This window comes from Anarrhichthys ocellatus, unplaced genomic scaffold, assembly GCF_004355925.1.
Source record: "Anarrhichthys ocellatus isolate YVR2014 unplaced genomic scaffold, GSC_Weel_1.0 scaffold13, whole genome shotgun sequence".
NCBI classification, from domain to species: Eukaryota; Metazoa; Chordata; class Actinopteri; order Perciformes; family Anarhichadidae; genus Anarrhichthys; species Anarrhichthys ocellatus.
In genome coordinates, this window is record NW_022280043.1 from 6,433,976 (window position 1) to 6,451,342 (window position 17,367).

At 43.2% G+C, this 17,367-nt stretch overlaps 1 protein-coding gene across 2 annotated transcripts in view; it reads left to right on the top strand.

Annotated features, from left to right (window-relative positions):
• grik5 (glutamate receptor, ionotropic, kainate 5) overlaps window positions 1–17,367 on the top strand; it is a 72,856-nt gene that overhangs the window by 15,771 nt on the left and 39,718 nt on the right. The window contains exon 2 of one of the 2 annotated variants that reach the window (XM_031853529.1): window positions 16,684–16,757. The exons of the other annotated variant lie outside the window; for it this stretch is intronic. The gene's annotated coding sequence lies outside the window, so the exon portion shown is untranslated. The remainder of the gene's footprint in view (window positions 1–16,683; window positions 16,758–17,367) is intronic. 2 annotated transcript variants of the gene reach the window in all.

The following is a 17,367-nucleotide window of genomic DNA, read 5'->3' on the forward strand; positions in this document are numbered from 1 at the left end:
GGGGGGAGGGGGTTTGTTTTGTGTCGGGGGTGGGGGTGGGGGTGGGGGGGGGGGGGGGGGGGGGGGGGGGGGGGGATTTGTCCTCCATCCAGCAGGAGTGTGGTCTCCATTGGCCCCTGCGGCATTGTCTTCCCAATCTCTATCCCTTAATCAAGAAGAACAAAGATATGCATGTTATTAAATATCAGGTCTGTCAAAGGGAGCAATGGAGTAGGGGAGAGAAATAAATAAATAATGGCATAGTAGAGTATAAATATAGTGATATCCTTCAGGCATGTTCCATCTATCGCTCTTTTTTCCTCGACCATTAAGGAATTCTTCTCTCTCTCCGTTGCCTCTCTTTTGAATAGAAATGAAACAGTGTTGATTTTCATTGTCTGCCTTCACTGTCTCCACGTCGCATCTCTATTTCAGCGCCAACTGCCCCATCTCTTTCTTTTTCCCTCTCTCTCTCATTCCTATGCTTCTGTTGTGTCTCACAGTCTCATTAGCTTTGTTCTCATTCCCTGCATCTCACCTGTTCATTTTTCTCTTACACTCACTGCTCCCTCCTCTATCACACCCGTATTTTGTGTGATGTCAGGCTAATCACTCTCTGCTTCTCGTCCCTCTCTCTGTCCCTCTGTGGTGTGAAAGTGATTGTGGTGGATGGCACACTGGGTGGTTTGTGTGTGTGGGAAAGATGACGATCATGCATGTTGAGAGACAGGTGAAAGGTGAGGCAGGGGGCGCGGCTACAGGTGGAGGCGTTGGAATGTCATCTCTTATCAGTGGTATTTAGTACCGCATGTGTTGCCCCTGTGCTCAATATGTAATTATACAACATTTACACCCCGGGATAATTAGAGGGCTGCAGTTTGCTAACACAGTGTCACAGAGGACACGGGCACACTTAAAAGTCTCTTTTCTGAATTTATTCAGAGGTTTAGCAAGACTGAAGCTGTGTCCCTATTCCATTATTAAAAACAGTCAGCATTCAAAGATTGCTTGATTTTTGAGTGTCTTGTTGATGTACCAAGTACCAGCGTTGAGGATCATCTCAACACGCACGCTGTCCTAAAAAGTTGCACAATCACTGGAAACGGAGCAGCTGTAAAACAGTGACTACATTTTTCTGAACATCTCAACCCCCCCCTCCCCCTCCGAAATGATCCATTTGGCCTAGTAACATTTAGAAAGTCGAGAGGGAGCCATTTAATATAATTGTTCTATCCCATTAATGTCTGTGGGGAGCCAACAGGAAGTTGGCCGGCTCGGCCAGCAGAAAGTTAGCAACTTTAATTGGTGTTATCTTTGAACTTGTTATCCAGTTCTCCTCCACATATCCATGTGACTTACACTCTGCTCAATGCAATACAAAAAGGAAAATCGAGGAGTTGAATACATATTGCATCGTATCTTATTGGTACGATGCAACGTCTAGAGTAGAAGGCACGGCCTACCAGATCCAATATTTACTTGAAAGGTAATTTGAACTTGGAATATAAAATGACAGCCCTAGTGTATTGAATTCCGTGAGGTTGTGATGCTCATTACGAACCACAAAACAAAGTGGTGTGAGGGAAATAATAATTTGGCTGTTTAGGTCGTAAGCTGTGCAATCACTACCGTTGTGATGCCGTTCTGTTGATTCTGTCAGAAAGGTTTTTATTCTTAAACACCCTGAGAATGATATTATACTATACAGGAGTTCATGCTATTGTGTTGACCCCTGTATTTGCCATAATGTTTGAATCAGTCACTTACCAACTTTTCTCCCTCTCCCCTCCTTTATATTGTATAAAATAACACAGAGAGGGTGTTGACCATTTTGCCCTTTGTTGACCATCTCCGTTGTTATCCTTTATGAGTTTAAAGTGATTCTGTACACATAAACTGTGTGCTCTTTCCCTGCCCTGTTTAGCCTCCCATTCTCTCTCTATTACCTTCTCTCTCACTCACACAAACACACAAAAACGTACCTGCCTGACACAAACCATTTATTCCAATTTACAAACAGTCTACCAAATGCTGCTCAGGTTTTCCGGTAGTATTTATGGTTTTCCTTCTACGACAAATGGAGCATTTGTAGGACAAGAAATAAGCAGATTGCAGGAAAACAAGTTGCTCCAAATCTCTACGGTTGATAGGCCCAGGTGCACAACATGATTGGTTTTCTAATAGGTAAGGTGGCTTGAGACACACCGAGTATATGGGACCACCTGGGTGTCTGTACGTGCACACGTGTTTCATGGCAGGTTTGACAGCGGTGTGTGTGTGTGTGTGTGTGTGTGTGTGTGAGAGTGTGTAGCTGCGTTCGCCCTTGGTTGAGCTCGTTAGGTTATTATGTGGATGCTATGTGCTCATTACCAAGTTACGATTCACAAGAGCCACCATAGTGTCCTACATAAGGTCACTGAGGAAGGTAACATGGAATATGCAGCGCATGATTTGTCCTCTTGTACCATGAGTGGTTGAAATGCATATTGAGATAAAAGAACATTAACTGCACAAGTTGAATGCTGAAGATAAGAGTTTCTTTACTCTTATATTTATATAATGGCCACTACATAGGCTACTGGATATTTAGTCTGCATAGAGAGCTGAAGTTCAACCAGAACGTATGATTCCTGCCCAATGTAACCGAACATAACCACACTTATATGTTGTGCAGCGCTCCATTTGTGTAGACAGGATGGTCATTAAAAAATAAAGAAGAAAAAGACTGGTTTTCAGGGGCCTTAATTTAAAAACATTTCTCTGTCCCACATGCTGAAGCCTGTTGTTGGATGAAGGAATAGTTCAACATTTTGGGAAATACGCTTTGACGCGTTTCTGCGGAAAGTTGAATGAGAAGATCGATACTGTATGCTTATTATGGAGCTAAAGCCTGGAGGTGGTTATCGTTAGCTTAGCATAAAGCATAAAGCTAGTGTAAACGGCTATCTAGGCTCTGTACAAAGTTCAGTCCATACACCAACTGAATTGTATAAATGACAAGTTGTTTCCCAAAACATCAAACTATTCCTTTAAAAGCTACCATCTTGACAGACTGAGGATAGTGGCGAGCTGATGGACTTCTCCAGTGGAGACATGGCTGTAACAATCACACACCAGCGATGGTCCAAAAAGCATAAAGAAACAGGAAGAAACAATTATGATAATAAACATATAGAACACACAAAATGAATGTTGTTCTTCTTCAGAAAGACATCCTACCAAATTACAGAAGCTAGTGAAACAGTGTCATATTCGACTCCCTATTGAACTCCCAATGTTAGTACACAGTAAGTCAGTCTCAATAGCTATTTGTGCTTTATCCTAAGTGTCGGTTGGTGGTGATTTAGAAAATTATTGCTCCATTAAGGGGATGTGAAAGTTTAAATTGAAGTAGGTTTCTACTGCACTCTGCTGTGGTGGTTTCTGCTTGCTTAAACCATGTCAGCTCCACACAGCCGCTGGGCCTTTGCCAAAGTTTGGAATTTCTGGCTTTGGTATCTAAGGCAATTAATCTAACTTCAGGGTTTAAAACCTCCCATCAGACACCTTAAAGTGATGTCACTGATGCTAATCCCCTGTTCTCCTACAGTCAATGAGTCCCTCCAATCACTACCTTCTCTCTCTCTCTCGCTGTGATTCCAGCAGTAGCTGCTTGGCATGCTGTGGATGTGTCCTCTTTTGCAGACATGACTAATGCATGGAACACACAATATATCTGCCAGTCAAAGCAAGCTAGACGTGTGTGGGCGAGAGCATTCTCACATTTACCTGTTGTGTATGCTTGATGAAGTAATTTCATTTGCTAAATATACTTAATCCTGGATTATAACATACGATACAAATCACGTGCACAGACCTCACACTGCGTGCGCACACACACACACACACACACACACGGATTTTCTCATATCTATGTTGATTGTTCTTCACCTGATACGTAGCGGTGCTGAGATTCCTGTGGTTTGTTGATGTTCCATCATAGCGTTCCCTCTCAGTGAGCTGGCACTACGCCACAGGGTCGGTCACGCTAATAAAGACCCTTTGAACTGAACCGAATTGACTTGAGACATGCGGAGAAAGGGGGAGGAGAAGAAAAAAGAGAAAGAGAAATGGAATTAGGAACAAAGACCAGACGAAAGCAAGAGATAATGAAAGGTTTTGTCCTCCAGGTGGAGAAGACCTGCCATTTTCTTCTGCCACCCCTGCTAACATTAATAATTAAAGACTAGGCTGGATGGATGGGGTCCCTCGATAAGGGCAGATGATGTCCTTAGATAATGCTTGTTTCAACCTTCATTTTGATTTTTAAGGTCGTACTCGAGGGGCATTTGACATTTTGACATCTGACATTTAAAAGGAGTACTCAGTGGACTTCACTTTGGCATTTTATTAGTGTTTTTTTTGTTCTTTTGCACAGTACATTGAAGCTCAAATGTGAAGAGAGAGAAATGTGACACAGGCCTGATTTAAACCCATTTCTGGCTCTCATGTCAGTACTGGAGCATTGACTACTTGTTGTGCCCTGCTCTCCAGTCATTCTGCACCTCTAACTGTTCCTCCAATGACAACGGGAGTCTTCAAATCTCACCGCCTTGGTGTTGTATAATAGTCACTGTCATGTGTTTCACATCAAATTCTGAGAAAATGCTGGTTTTGATTCTTAAAGCTCAATGTTGAGTTTATTTGGGACCTGGTTCCAGATTAGCAAAAAGGCTATCATAACAACCAGACTTGTCAATCAAACAGTCAATTGTGGCACAACAAACGAGCAGGATGAAACCTACGGGCTGTGTGCGTTAGTTACTGTGCCACTGATGAAGCAATGTGACATCTTGTGTGTGGGCCTGTGGCAGCGTCAGGCCTGCACAGGCTGTCTAGTCCGACTAATGAGGATGGAGAGAGAGGTCAGAGATGATAGCCAATCTAAATAAGGACCTTGATATGACTTTAACACTGTCATAGTGTGTCACTGTGTATGTGTGTGTGTGTGTGCTTGGAGGTGATGTCCTCCCACCTTCCTGCTGTTATGTTATGACTAGCGTCCTTGCTCTGAGCCCCCTGTCAACGGGAGGTGTCATCCACGCAGCGCAGCCATCAGCGCACTGCTGGCTACATTCTGAACACTTGACAGAGATGGACGCACCTTCACAAACGCACAACTATTTAAATGTGCACGAACACATACACGCACACACAGTGGCGTGCGTAATGTACTCCTTATTAGGCATTCTGCGAGCATAGACAAATACAGGACACACGCGTGCTCCCACGTGCGCGCACATGCTTCCTGCTCTGTCAGTTCTCCCACTGGCCGTCGGTGAGTGTCCATGTTATGCAAACTCGTAACAAAACACTGTCAGAAACTGTGAGTGTGTGTCAGCTCACCTGACAGGAACTCAGGGCTGTCTTCCTCCCTCGCTATCCCATTTTCCTTCAGTCCAACCTCATTTAACCCGAGTCAGACTCTTAACCTCGGCACTTAAATTCAACTGAAGTTGACATATACTCACTTAACACTGTCACATTTCTAGTTTCTGTCTCTGACCACTGGTGGAGTTTTAATCATCATTTTTTTTAAACTGCAGTTGCCAGGATACACTGTACATGTAATTATTTATTTGAAATTGATGTTTTTTGGGGAGTTTTCAGGGTGTCTGTCATTTTTTTTCCAGCTCAGCAGGACTCGTGTCTGTCTAACATGGCATGCAGAGAAGTATTTTGGCATGCTATCTATGCTTTAATACGGGGCTTAGCAGCCACAGCGGAGTTGTTAAGCAGCATTGTAGCTGAATGCTAACCAATACTGTGATGCCAACAGGCCTCATTGTAAGTGTAGCTGTCAGGAAGAACAGGAATAAGCCCCACACTGGGGCTTGATTCAAGTGCACACCAGATGCGCGGTTGATGAAAAAGACGGTGCCTTGCAGAAGGACGCAAGTGACATTTCAACACTTGTACAATTCCCAGGGTTGTTGTTGAAAACAGTTCCTCGGCGGAGGGGAGGGATTTGAAAATGTGCTGTTATTGCGCATATTTTGTGATGATAATGGGTACATTTGTGTGTGGGTTGTTACAAAACACACTGTGTGCAGCATCTCTTTGGTGTTCCAGTGTTTACAGTATGCTGGCAGATACATCATAGGTGTATATTTCAGTTTCCCCCTAGAATGTATGTTTACTCCTCTGAATCTTAATAATAAAGTCACAATTCTTTAAATACATATGCTGCCTTCCTGACTGCCCCAACAGCTTGTATATAGTTTTTTCAGCTGTTGTTGTTTTAGCCTGCAGGCCCTTGTGATGGGATGGTTTAAGACTTATTCGCTTCAATGACAGGAAGAGTGACACCTCCCTTTATGTGTCCATATATTGAACAGTGTAAAGGGACTTCACTTTGTCACATTTAGAGCCACCTCACCTAGAAGCCTCATTCTTTTGAAGGCACTTCCTGCAGCCTGACTGGCTTTGCCGTACAGTATTTGAGTCGTGTAAGTTGCTTCCACAGCTGCAGCATTGTGATTGTTTCTGCAGCTCCTGACACAGCAGCCATAACTGAAGCACTGCTTCTCATATAATGACTTAATTCAGGCAGGAATGGAATTCGCTGTGGATATACGGATGTGAGACACGCTGGTCAATCATAGCAACTCACATAGCAACAAGACATGCGTAGGACAACTGAAATAGATGAGATGAATCAGTAGCAGTGCTTTACTGTTGGCATGCTTTATCTCCTGGCCACGGCACCACCTTTGTAATCAGCGTTTGTCAATTTGTCCCCACATTCTGGGGTAGACAACATTGGCAAGAAAAACACTGTGGATACAATAAGCTAATTAAGAGTGGGTATAATACAACGTAGATACACTGTTGCATTTATCTGAGAGCACTGCCTTCACTTCTAAAGCTAGAGAGGACACAAAACAACAACAGAAGGAGAGCCACTTGCGGCGATGCCCTTGGTCAATCTGTATTTGTACATCCCCGATTGCCCGCCATGCATACAGCTGTTACAGCTGAGGGTTGTTGACCTGGCCACATGGTGTGGGAACGGTACCTGTCTCCGGTCTAACACACCGCAGAGCCTGAAGTGAAACCTGAGGGTAGCCTTCATAGCTTGATGGGCGTTCACACAGCTTAGTGGAGCCCTAGATGGCGTGACCACAGTCACACAAAGGCCAGCAGGCACACACATTCACGCACAAACACAAATAGACAGGCCCAATGTATTCACCACCTGCTCAGTCACCCTCACGCACTCTCGAAGCATCACTCACCACCGTTTTCTAGATGGGGTCGACATGTCAACTTGCTCGCCATGAAAGAAAGGGAATTAGAGAAATGAGTTTGTGAATGTGTCTGTCTGTGTGTGTGTGTGTGTGTGTGTTTGTGTGAGAGTGTGTGTGTGTGTGTGGGTGTGTGTAAGCACGCTGTAGGGCTCTGTTTGTATATTAGGCCCAAGTCCTGCATCACTCATTGTAGCACGACACATCAGAGAGGCAGGAGCGGACGCTGCTGCCCGCTGACCATACATGGTTCTTCCTGCATCCTCCAGTCTTTGGTTTAGCCCATTAGAGAAAGTAGGACAGAGCTGGGTCCCGATGACCATATTTGGCCGGGTGCTCTGTCCCCTGCAGCCATCTTGCCTGCCTCCACTGCATGCTGCCAGGGCACTGCTGCTCAGCTCCATCCCTCTTGTCGTCTATCCCCGTTTCTTCTGTGTTCTCCTCCTCCTCCTTCTTCTCCTTCTGCACCACCAGAACAGAGCACGTTTCATCCCCCTCTTGGTTTCTCTTTCTGCTCACTCTGCCCCTTATCACTCGCTTCCCCTGCTCTCCTCTCCTGCTCATCCTGTTACTGCGCTGTTTTGTCTTTTCTCCCCAAACCTGCTTCCTCCGCTCATCCTCCTTCACCCCGCTTCACCCCTCTTTACTGCTTCCTTTGTTCTTTCCCTTCTCATTACTTCCTATGTTCCCCCTCTTTCTGCCTTATCCTTCCCCAGCAGGAAGCTGTGTGCATCCAGGTTTACCCCACTGGCTGTGTACAGGGAGCCGGGGTCTGCTGGCCCCTGGCCTATTCTGGCTCCATCCCCGTGTTCCTAATCAGCCCTGCTGCACGATGCACACGTGTTTGCAAATTCATTAACTTACGCACATCCTCACGCATGTGCACCAACACTTCTGTTGTACATGAGTCTGTGAGGGTGTTAAGCCTACATCTGCACACCCACCCCCATGTGTTTGTTAATGTAGGCGCGCTCTCACACACACTCAGTATGTGTGTGCGTGTTAATACTCTCTCACGCACACACACTCTCTACCTCCTGGCAGCGGGTTTGATCGCCTGGAAAATGAATACTAAATGCAGGGCAAAATGGCTGGCAGGGATCACCTTGGCTGCTTGCAGCTCACCGCCTGCTCTATGCAGGCATGAAACTGGAGCACCTCCATACCTACCTCCCCGCTCAGATATTCTTGCACTCCACTGCTTGGTAAGGAGACACACTGTGATCGCTGACTTTTGTTAGTAATTTGTTGTCTTAAGTAGAGAGGAGAGAGGCTCCTCCTGTGCCCCGGCTGTAGCATTCCCTCTGAGCCCTCAGCCTTCCCTCTCACCACCTCAGACTGGAAGGAAACACACACACACACACACACACACACACACACACACACACACAAATGGTTCACACTCACACACACAAACGGTTCACACTCGCACACACAATCGCTGGGAATCAAAGGAGGAGGAAGGCTGAAGGAAGCTGTTTGGCATTCACACACACACACACACACACACACGCACGCACACACACACACACACACACACACACACACACACACACACACACACAATCATGCACCCCCCCAGTACTAGGGTTGAAAGTTTTTCCTTGATTTTTAAATGATTGCTCTCTCAGTTCTGATTTTAGTTGGATTTTAAACACACAGCTGCAGATAATGTATCTTTTTTATGGTACTAATTTGTATTTATTAGATTATGTGATAATACATTTAGTTGAAAAACAATTTTTCTTAAAATTACACTATCTTTGAGCTAAAAAAACGCAGTTCCAATCGTACTGAATCATTTGATTCTATGCTTTTCAATGAAACCTGTTACCAGTTCCAATACGTCTTTTCTTTGTTTCAACAAATATGAACAAGCACAGTGAGTTCCCACAGCTATTCATCTCTTTAAAAACTTAAATTTCAGGTGACAACGGGAGCTCGATTGTCAGTATCCAACCCTTCTTGTTAGCCCTCCGTTCAAACCACAGAAGAAAAAGGTTAGAGTTCTTGCAGAGCTGAAAATGAACAATTAAGCCCCTTCCTGGCTCATTGTGTGTGTTTTGTGTCTGCCTGTTTGTGGCCAAAGAGTAGCGTGGCCGCTTGGGTGGAGTGCTTACAACACAGCCATGTCTGTGTGTTTATATGTGATTATGAATCTTTTTATGTGTATGAGATGTGTTCATAGCACGACAAGCGTGTGTTTGTGTCCGAGTGTTTGTGTTTGTTTGCTGCTGTTATCATTTCAGGCCAGACGACAGAAGCTCTTTAGTTAGTTCAGCATGAAGATGAGGTTTGCCGGCCCGCGCGTGCCAGCGCTACTTTGCCGACCGTATTCCTGCGCGCATGTGTGTCAATGAGTGCGCGTGTGTATGTAGAGTATTTGTGTGTGTGGTCTTTGATGTCAGCTTGGTGGCTGCTACTGTTTGCAGATGTGAGTGTTAGGTAATCACAAAACACAATCACTCTGGTCTATTCCTGAACCTCTGCCATCATATATAGCATTGTTCTCATCCACCCACAACCTCTCTCCATTTCTCATTCTCACATACCCAATTTCTCTTTTTTTTTTGCCTCTATTTTCCGTCTCTCCTCTGCCACTCCTCATCTCTGTCCTCCATCTCCTACTCCCACACTCTCTCTATCTCTGTGTTTTGTTATATATTACCGCTCTATGTTGTTTGTGTCTGGTCTCTGGACATTTTTCTTGTCATCTCTCTTTTTTCCCCCTGTTCCTTCACCCGCTGCCCCCGAGCCCTGCACTCCCCATCACCAACACTCCCCTCCTCCCCAGCCTTTCTGCCCCCTCTCTCCCCCCTCCTCCCTCCAACATCCCTTCGGTACCCTCGCTGTCTTCTTCCTCCGCTCGCTTTTTGCCTTCCATCACATGTGTGCACGCTGTCGGAGGGGGAGTATTGATTGCACGCTTGGCTGACAGGCACAGTAATGGACGGCTTGGAGTGCACGCCGGTGTGTGGTTGTTGGGGGTGTTTAAGGAACAGTCCTGGCAATAACTCACCTGACCAAGCGGACGGCGGCCGGGCAGGCAGGCAGGCAGGCAGGCGGATGGAAAGGTGCTGCATAACGCAGGGCAACTTGACAGGCTGCATTTGAAAGCCTCTGAGCCAAATATAGGGCAACTTTCAAATCACGCCCTTTTTCTTCCCCGGGGAACGTGTTTTTGACCATGAGAACACCGGTAATAACACAGACGAGTAAATTCAGTAACTGCTGGGACTAGTCTCCCTTGCCGTCATAATATATTGTTTTACATTTATCTCAGACATACAGCATATCAAAAGTGCCATTTTTTTTAGAGAAAACAAACCCAGCTTGCTTTGTTGTTGCCAAATCCTGAGCCTTGCTCCTCAATAATCACCACTGCAGCATGGACAGCAACACACTGTAAGACATACACCCCAGTTAAAATGCTAATATGGGCGATTCAATTTAAACAATCTCTTTTCCATCGCCCATAACACCATTTTGTAGTGTTTTGTGTCCACTCTTTTATGGATTATTATGAATAAATAGAGTTGTTTTCTCTTCTCTCAGGCAGTTTTTGGACATTGTCGTAATGATTACAGAGCTTTTTGCAGCAGGTCCTTTGACAGTGGAATAGCTTTTGTGTCATGGAGCTGATCTAATAGAGGGAGCCTTTGACATTTGGGTTCAGGCCGGATGCTATTATGAATACTGTACATATATAAACCTAATTCTGGTACATAATGCTGCATGCCAACTACCTAATTAGGTGCTTTCCATAAAAAGTGCAATGCAGTGCAGTGTGTATCATTACTAACATAGCACACATAAGTGTTATCATCATTCTCGCCTGCATAACGTGCAGCACAAATAGTACATAAATGCATGCTAATAGACATGAAATCACATTGTGTGATCAGACATTATATAGTGCATATTACATGACTCTTAAACCATGCCATTTTAATAGATTTCACGCAGACTGAATCCAAAAGTGGAAAAATACAGCTGTCAGGCATGAAAAAAGGTGATACTACACTACAAATAGTAATTCAAATAAATAAGCAATTCAATAAACACACATCTCTCATTCATAATTGATTCAAACCTGACTTTGATTAAGTTACATGAATGAGAGATTCTAATTTGAGATACAAGTAGTACGACATATAAAAAATGAATGTGGATATTCATAATTCTGTAGTAAGTTGTGGAACTTCTAAGGCTAATGTACCATAGGCTAACTAACTGAGTATGCATTTATTCACCAGTGCCTGGTACTGATTTACTGAACAATGGAGCAAACAAATGCTAATCCTCCTTAAATACGGCGCTGTTGCATAAATATTCTAACAGACATCGCTTTTAGCATATGCTACCATCTATTAGCATAAAGCCGGCGGAGGGATAACCAACAATTTAGCATGAGAAAGCCGAACTGAATGTAGTGCAGCAGTGTTTGACCACTGAATGGCAAACTGTATCACTTAATTGACCTCGTGAATGTGACACCCCGGTCATGACGACACACACAAACACACGGCCTGAAAGTGACCTGCAGTTTTTGCTAAAAATAAGCAGTATGTCACTTAGTTTTAGTTTTATAGTTCTACAGCGAGCAGCTCTCCTACTAAGCTGTTTGGTGGAGATGGTTGAAGAGCCAATCTGTCCTGCTGGTGAGGGACATTAAATATTGACTCACAGATAGAATCGAGGCCCAAATGGCAAGAAATGATTCATCATGTGGACAGGTGTTGTAAATTAGCATTTCGCTACAAACACTTAACACAGTGCATCTGGGCTTTGTGCAAAAATGTATGTTACAATTCTAATGCTACTGTGATGTCCATATCAAATAAAATAAACATTTGTCTGATACGATGTTTTTGATCATTTTAGACATTGTTATGTTTCAGACCTCTGGCCTCCAGTGCTGCTGACCTTGAGCTGGATCCCATCATACCCATGTTAAGATGAAATCCATATTAAAGTGAACAGCTTACTTCTTTAATCTAAGCAGCTGAAAACGTTGATAATAAACTCATCTGGTGCGCTAGGAGAATATTGCTGATTTTACTCACAACAAAACAGTCTTTTACCTTTATTTATACTTTTTTACAGAAGATAGTTGTATTTTTGTAATCATTTTACGGTTTCTAAATCAATTGTTTGTAATTACTGTTGGTAGCTGAGAGTTTTTTTGCAGTTCTTTAAATCCTTCCTTGCATATTTAGTAATGTACAGAACAGCAATGTGTGTCATGTTGTAAAAAAGACTTCTTTGGATGTTTGCACAACTGTTGTATTACACTGAAAAAAAGGGATTTGATTTAACGACAGTAAAAAGCATTCGTCTTTTCACAAACATGGATATAAAACTTTTGATCATTAATCACACAAAGTGGTTGAATCCTTAAAAAAACTTTGTCACTGATTCATGCACGATGTCCCTTTTTTGTTTCTTAACTAGGCCTGAGAGGTACAGAAAAGGAGAAAAATGCCTCATGCCCGGGGCATCTGGAAACAATTTGAGAATGCTGTTGTCGGTAATGCATTTAGCACAGATGGATACACAAATAAAAAGCTTTTTATGCAAAACTGATGCACCACAATATTTCTGGAAATTGCCCAGTCACTCCATTTTTGTGTATTTTGCTGAATCCCGCTGCTCCTCCCTTTCCCTTCTCCAGTCAGTCCCTATCAGGCCTAATAGTGTGATGTCTCGTGTTGAGTGGAGATGACCAATTTCAGACTCAGTCATGGGTGACAGAATTACACAACATCCCGAGGAGTCATGATGTCATGCAACATATTGAGGAAAACTGTGAAATACTTATAAGGGAATAACTTTCAGATAAGTATCGACCATTAGCCCCTGGTTAGACCACAAATCTACAAACAAAGTTATAAGACTAATTTGATCTGATTAAAATGTATCACAGCCGGTAAAATAGCTCAACCAGGCTGACATCAATCAGACAAACTATCTCTCGGCAATTTACATAAATACCAATGAATGAAACTTTTATTTCATAATATATAATTATAATCTGTAACAAGCAGCCATGATAGAACATATGCACAGCCTTAGGATTAGTGTAATAAAATATGGTCGGATGAAAGCAGCTTTTTCTCACTATTACAGATATGAATGTATTTATGGTCTGTAGGCTTTTGCAGTAAAATTGAATAAGGAGAGTAACACTGATGAAATCATTTGAATAAAATGATAATTTATGACCTAACACAAATAGAATACTGAAAGTCCTTTTGTTGCATCCTCCAGCAACATGGCATTTTCTATGCATTAAAGCAACTCCACAATCTGACAAAGGACATTATTAAAAAATATTCTTCTGGCATTTCCAGTGTGCTGGATATTGCAGAGTGCAGAATGAAAGACAACATGGAAGAGAGGGAATGACATCAACCAAGGTCATGAGCTATATTCATACCCATGTTGTTTTCAACATGAGATACGATGAAAATAAATCCCCCAGGACTTCATTGTGTTATCCTATCGCTTCTGTGACCTTTTTAAAATGGATGGTGCTGTTTCTTTCTGTTGCAATGAAATTGCTCATAAATAATTTGATCAATTATGTAATCCAATAGAGCCAGCAGGAGTGTTCGCAGTTTGTGTTCTTTTATCTGTGCACATGCACGTTTAGGGATAATAAATAGAGTTATTTATTCCTTTAATTGTAGATTCCGTATTTAGAATTTGTTTTTCGATGACAGTTTCCTGCTATAGTGACACGAAGGCCAAAGTCAGTATTATCTATTAAGACGCAGACTTAAGATTGTCACTGAGTCAACACAGACTGGCGCTGTCTCGAGTCGCATGGCATTATTCAGGGCTTATATTCACCATCTGGCACCAATGCAAAGTTCTCAGCTATTTTAGCAGCAGCAAAAGTAAAAATGTATTTTTCATGCATCTATCCCAAGGCACAATCCTAAACTCACCCAGAAAACAATGTCAGACTAAGAAACGTGGAGTAAACAAGATAATTGCTACATTTGTGCTCATTAAATTACATTATTTTTCCATCCACTGCCTGGTGCCTACTCAACTTAAAAACATGTATTACAGTAACGGAAGTGAATAATATTAAGAAAGCTACTTACGGCAAGTACTTACAAATGGCAATTACTTTAAACTCACTGTCCTTGTGCTGTTGTTGATTTGAAATCATCACCGTGTCTGATGATTTTAATGATCAAGTTCAACGTCTGTTCACAAAAGGACATTTACTGGAAACTCATAATGATGTTTTCATCTTGTCATATTAATGAAAGCCTTCCTTGATACCTGTAGCGATCATACAAACACACCTCATATAACTCAGAGATGATTCAAGTCTTGCTCATCTGTTACACATTACATACATTTCATAGTGAAATGTCTCAAATGAAAGATCTGATACAAATCCTCGGGGAAAAAAAAGCATGATGTAAGATTTGGCATTCTACATGAATACTCGACTATTTCACTCTATGAGAAAGCGTGATCATTCCTCTCCTGAATGAGCAACAGAGGCTTGGCCTACATACTTTGGTCTTTGCATAGTTACTTTGCATAGTTGCAAGTGAATCCTTTTTAGATGTTGAACTGAGTCTGAGAAGTGCAGTCACAGAGAATTTGTCTCTTGCCCGCGGCAGCTGAAAACAAACCAAATTTGAGCATGCTGCTTTCTGCAGAGCAAATTAGTACAGACGAAAAACAAAAACCAGAAGCCCCAAATGTAAACTTGAATCACAAGAGCACTTTGACAACACTCAGTTGCCTCTTTTCATGTTTTTGGGGGTGTTTTTTTTTTTTACTCTCCCAGTCGCTCTCTGTCTGCACTGAGAGTGTGATGGCTCGATCTCAGATGACCAATTTCCTGAGTGGACATGCAACATGTCCTAGTCATACGGCGCACACACACTCGAGTCGTGGGCAGTGTGCACACTTGTTTCCAGCCACGTGGCACAAACACATTCCTTGTGTTTCTGCCTCTCACTTCTAGAGTCAATCACACACACAGAAAAAAACAAACTGCAGCAGCGACAAAGCCCCGCCTCAGATGACCAGTAAGCTCTGACCCTCCCGATCTCTCTTTTACCTGTTCCATGGCTCCTCTCTTCCCTCTCTGTCTCCCTCCCTCTCCTCCCCACTCCCACTCCCTCCTCCTCTCACCCTCGACTCTGTTGCCACGGCAGCAAAACCTGACATTGAGAGAGAGAGAGAGAGAGAGAGAGAGACAGAGTGAGCAAATGCCATCTGAGTCATTTAATCTACAACCTGTGTGTGTGTGTGTGTGAGAGCATGTAGGTGAATATGTTGGATATGTTTGTGTACATCTCTATGTATCTGTTGAGTGTGTGTGTATCTGATGTGTATTTGTGTGTGTGTGTGTGTGTGTATGGCGCGTGGGTGTCTAAGTGGGAAGCTGCGTGGAGTCGGTTCATCGGTTCATCAGAGCTATGGCAGTGCGAAGGCAAACACTACCTTTGTCTGTCTTACTGCATATAGCAGTGCTGTTTCCGTTTTCTATTTCATGTTCTCTGCAAATCTCTGGTTATTTTAAAGCAATGTGCCCTCTAAGTGATTCACAAACATCTCTTTTGTGAACCCTTTGTGCTCTGACAGAGAGAACAAAGTCAAGTCCCGACTGAAGCACTTTCTTGATTTAACAAAGCTTCTCTTACATTGCAGTAACAGACGTTATTTAAATAGTCGGCTGAAACGTAACAGAAGATGTTTGTGTTGATACGAGGTCCTGATGCCGCTGCACCAAATAAAGTCAGATTTATTTTTATTGCCAAGTAAACCCATTTTTCTCAATGGGCTTCACAGGCTCACACCATTGGTGCTAAGCTCTCTAAAAGACAAGGAAACTAATATTAACACACAAAAAGCCTTTAGCACATATGCAAAAAAAAATAATAGAGAGAAGCCTTGAGAGAAGAAATTCAAAAAGACATCCCTCCTCAGATGGCCGCCTCTTCAGAAGCAGCAGTTGGGGAAAAAATAAGTACAAAAAAAGAGCAAGAAATTGTAACAGTTTGTAAAAATTCAAATCACAAGTTTATAGTCCAACGATGGGATTATAATAAGTGAAATACCAATACTATTATAAAAAAAACAATAACTAAACCTACCATGATGAAAGTTCACTGATAGGAAACACTGATTTTAATTGACAGCACTCTATTCTCAGACATTGTTCTCTTTTCAGCGCTGTGTGTAATAATATCATTCTTGTATTTCCAAGGCTTCATTCTGAATGCAAATGTTAGCTCTTCAAACAAGCCAGAGGGCGAGTGAGTTCAAGGAGAGCTTCCTAATTGTGATTAAACTGCTGTGCTTACATAAGCCACAGCTGCAACAAGTTGGACCTGCATCGACAGCTAGTGACACTGAACGGTACATCTTTTTCAAACAGCTCCTGGGGAAAGCAGCGCACCGAGCTTCACCCCCCCAACCGACCCCCAGCTACACTGATCCGACCAGCGGGTGGTAAATATGCATGCAGGACGGCTGAAATGCAAACTCACTGCTGGCACGTACAAACTTAATAATACGCAGGCATGCAGACGTGGATGAAACAAAAAGACGCGCGCTTACACATAAGCAAGCACACGCACAATGTTCTTTGAACCTTCCTCGAGAGTTGGTGTACGTATGTGCAGCTAGTGGACGCGCGTGTGTGTGTGTTTGTGTGTGTATGTTTGTGCAGGACATGCTCGGATGTGACAGTGTCAGAGGAGCACGGTGGTTCCCCAAGCAGGCTGTGTCACTGACTGAGGGCCTCTTTGTCAAGGAGAACACTGGGGAAGAATTTATCCATGTCCAATGAACGGGGAGAGAGAGGGGGAGAGAGAGAGAGAGAGAGAGAAAGAGGGAAAGAGGGAGACGGATAGCTGGGGACTGTAACAGAGAAAGTGCACTGTCGAGATTGAAGAGACCAGTGAGCGCTAAGAAAGGGAGAGAGAAGAGAGAGAGGTCAGTAAAGAGACAGGGGTATAGAGTGTTCCTGAGACAAAATAGATAGAGGCTGTGTGAGAAGAGAGTGCGACAGAGAGAAAGAGAGAGAGAGAGAGAGAGAGAGAGAGAGAGAGAGAGAGAG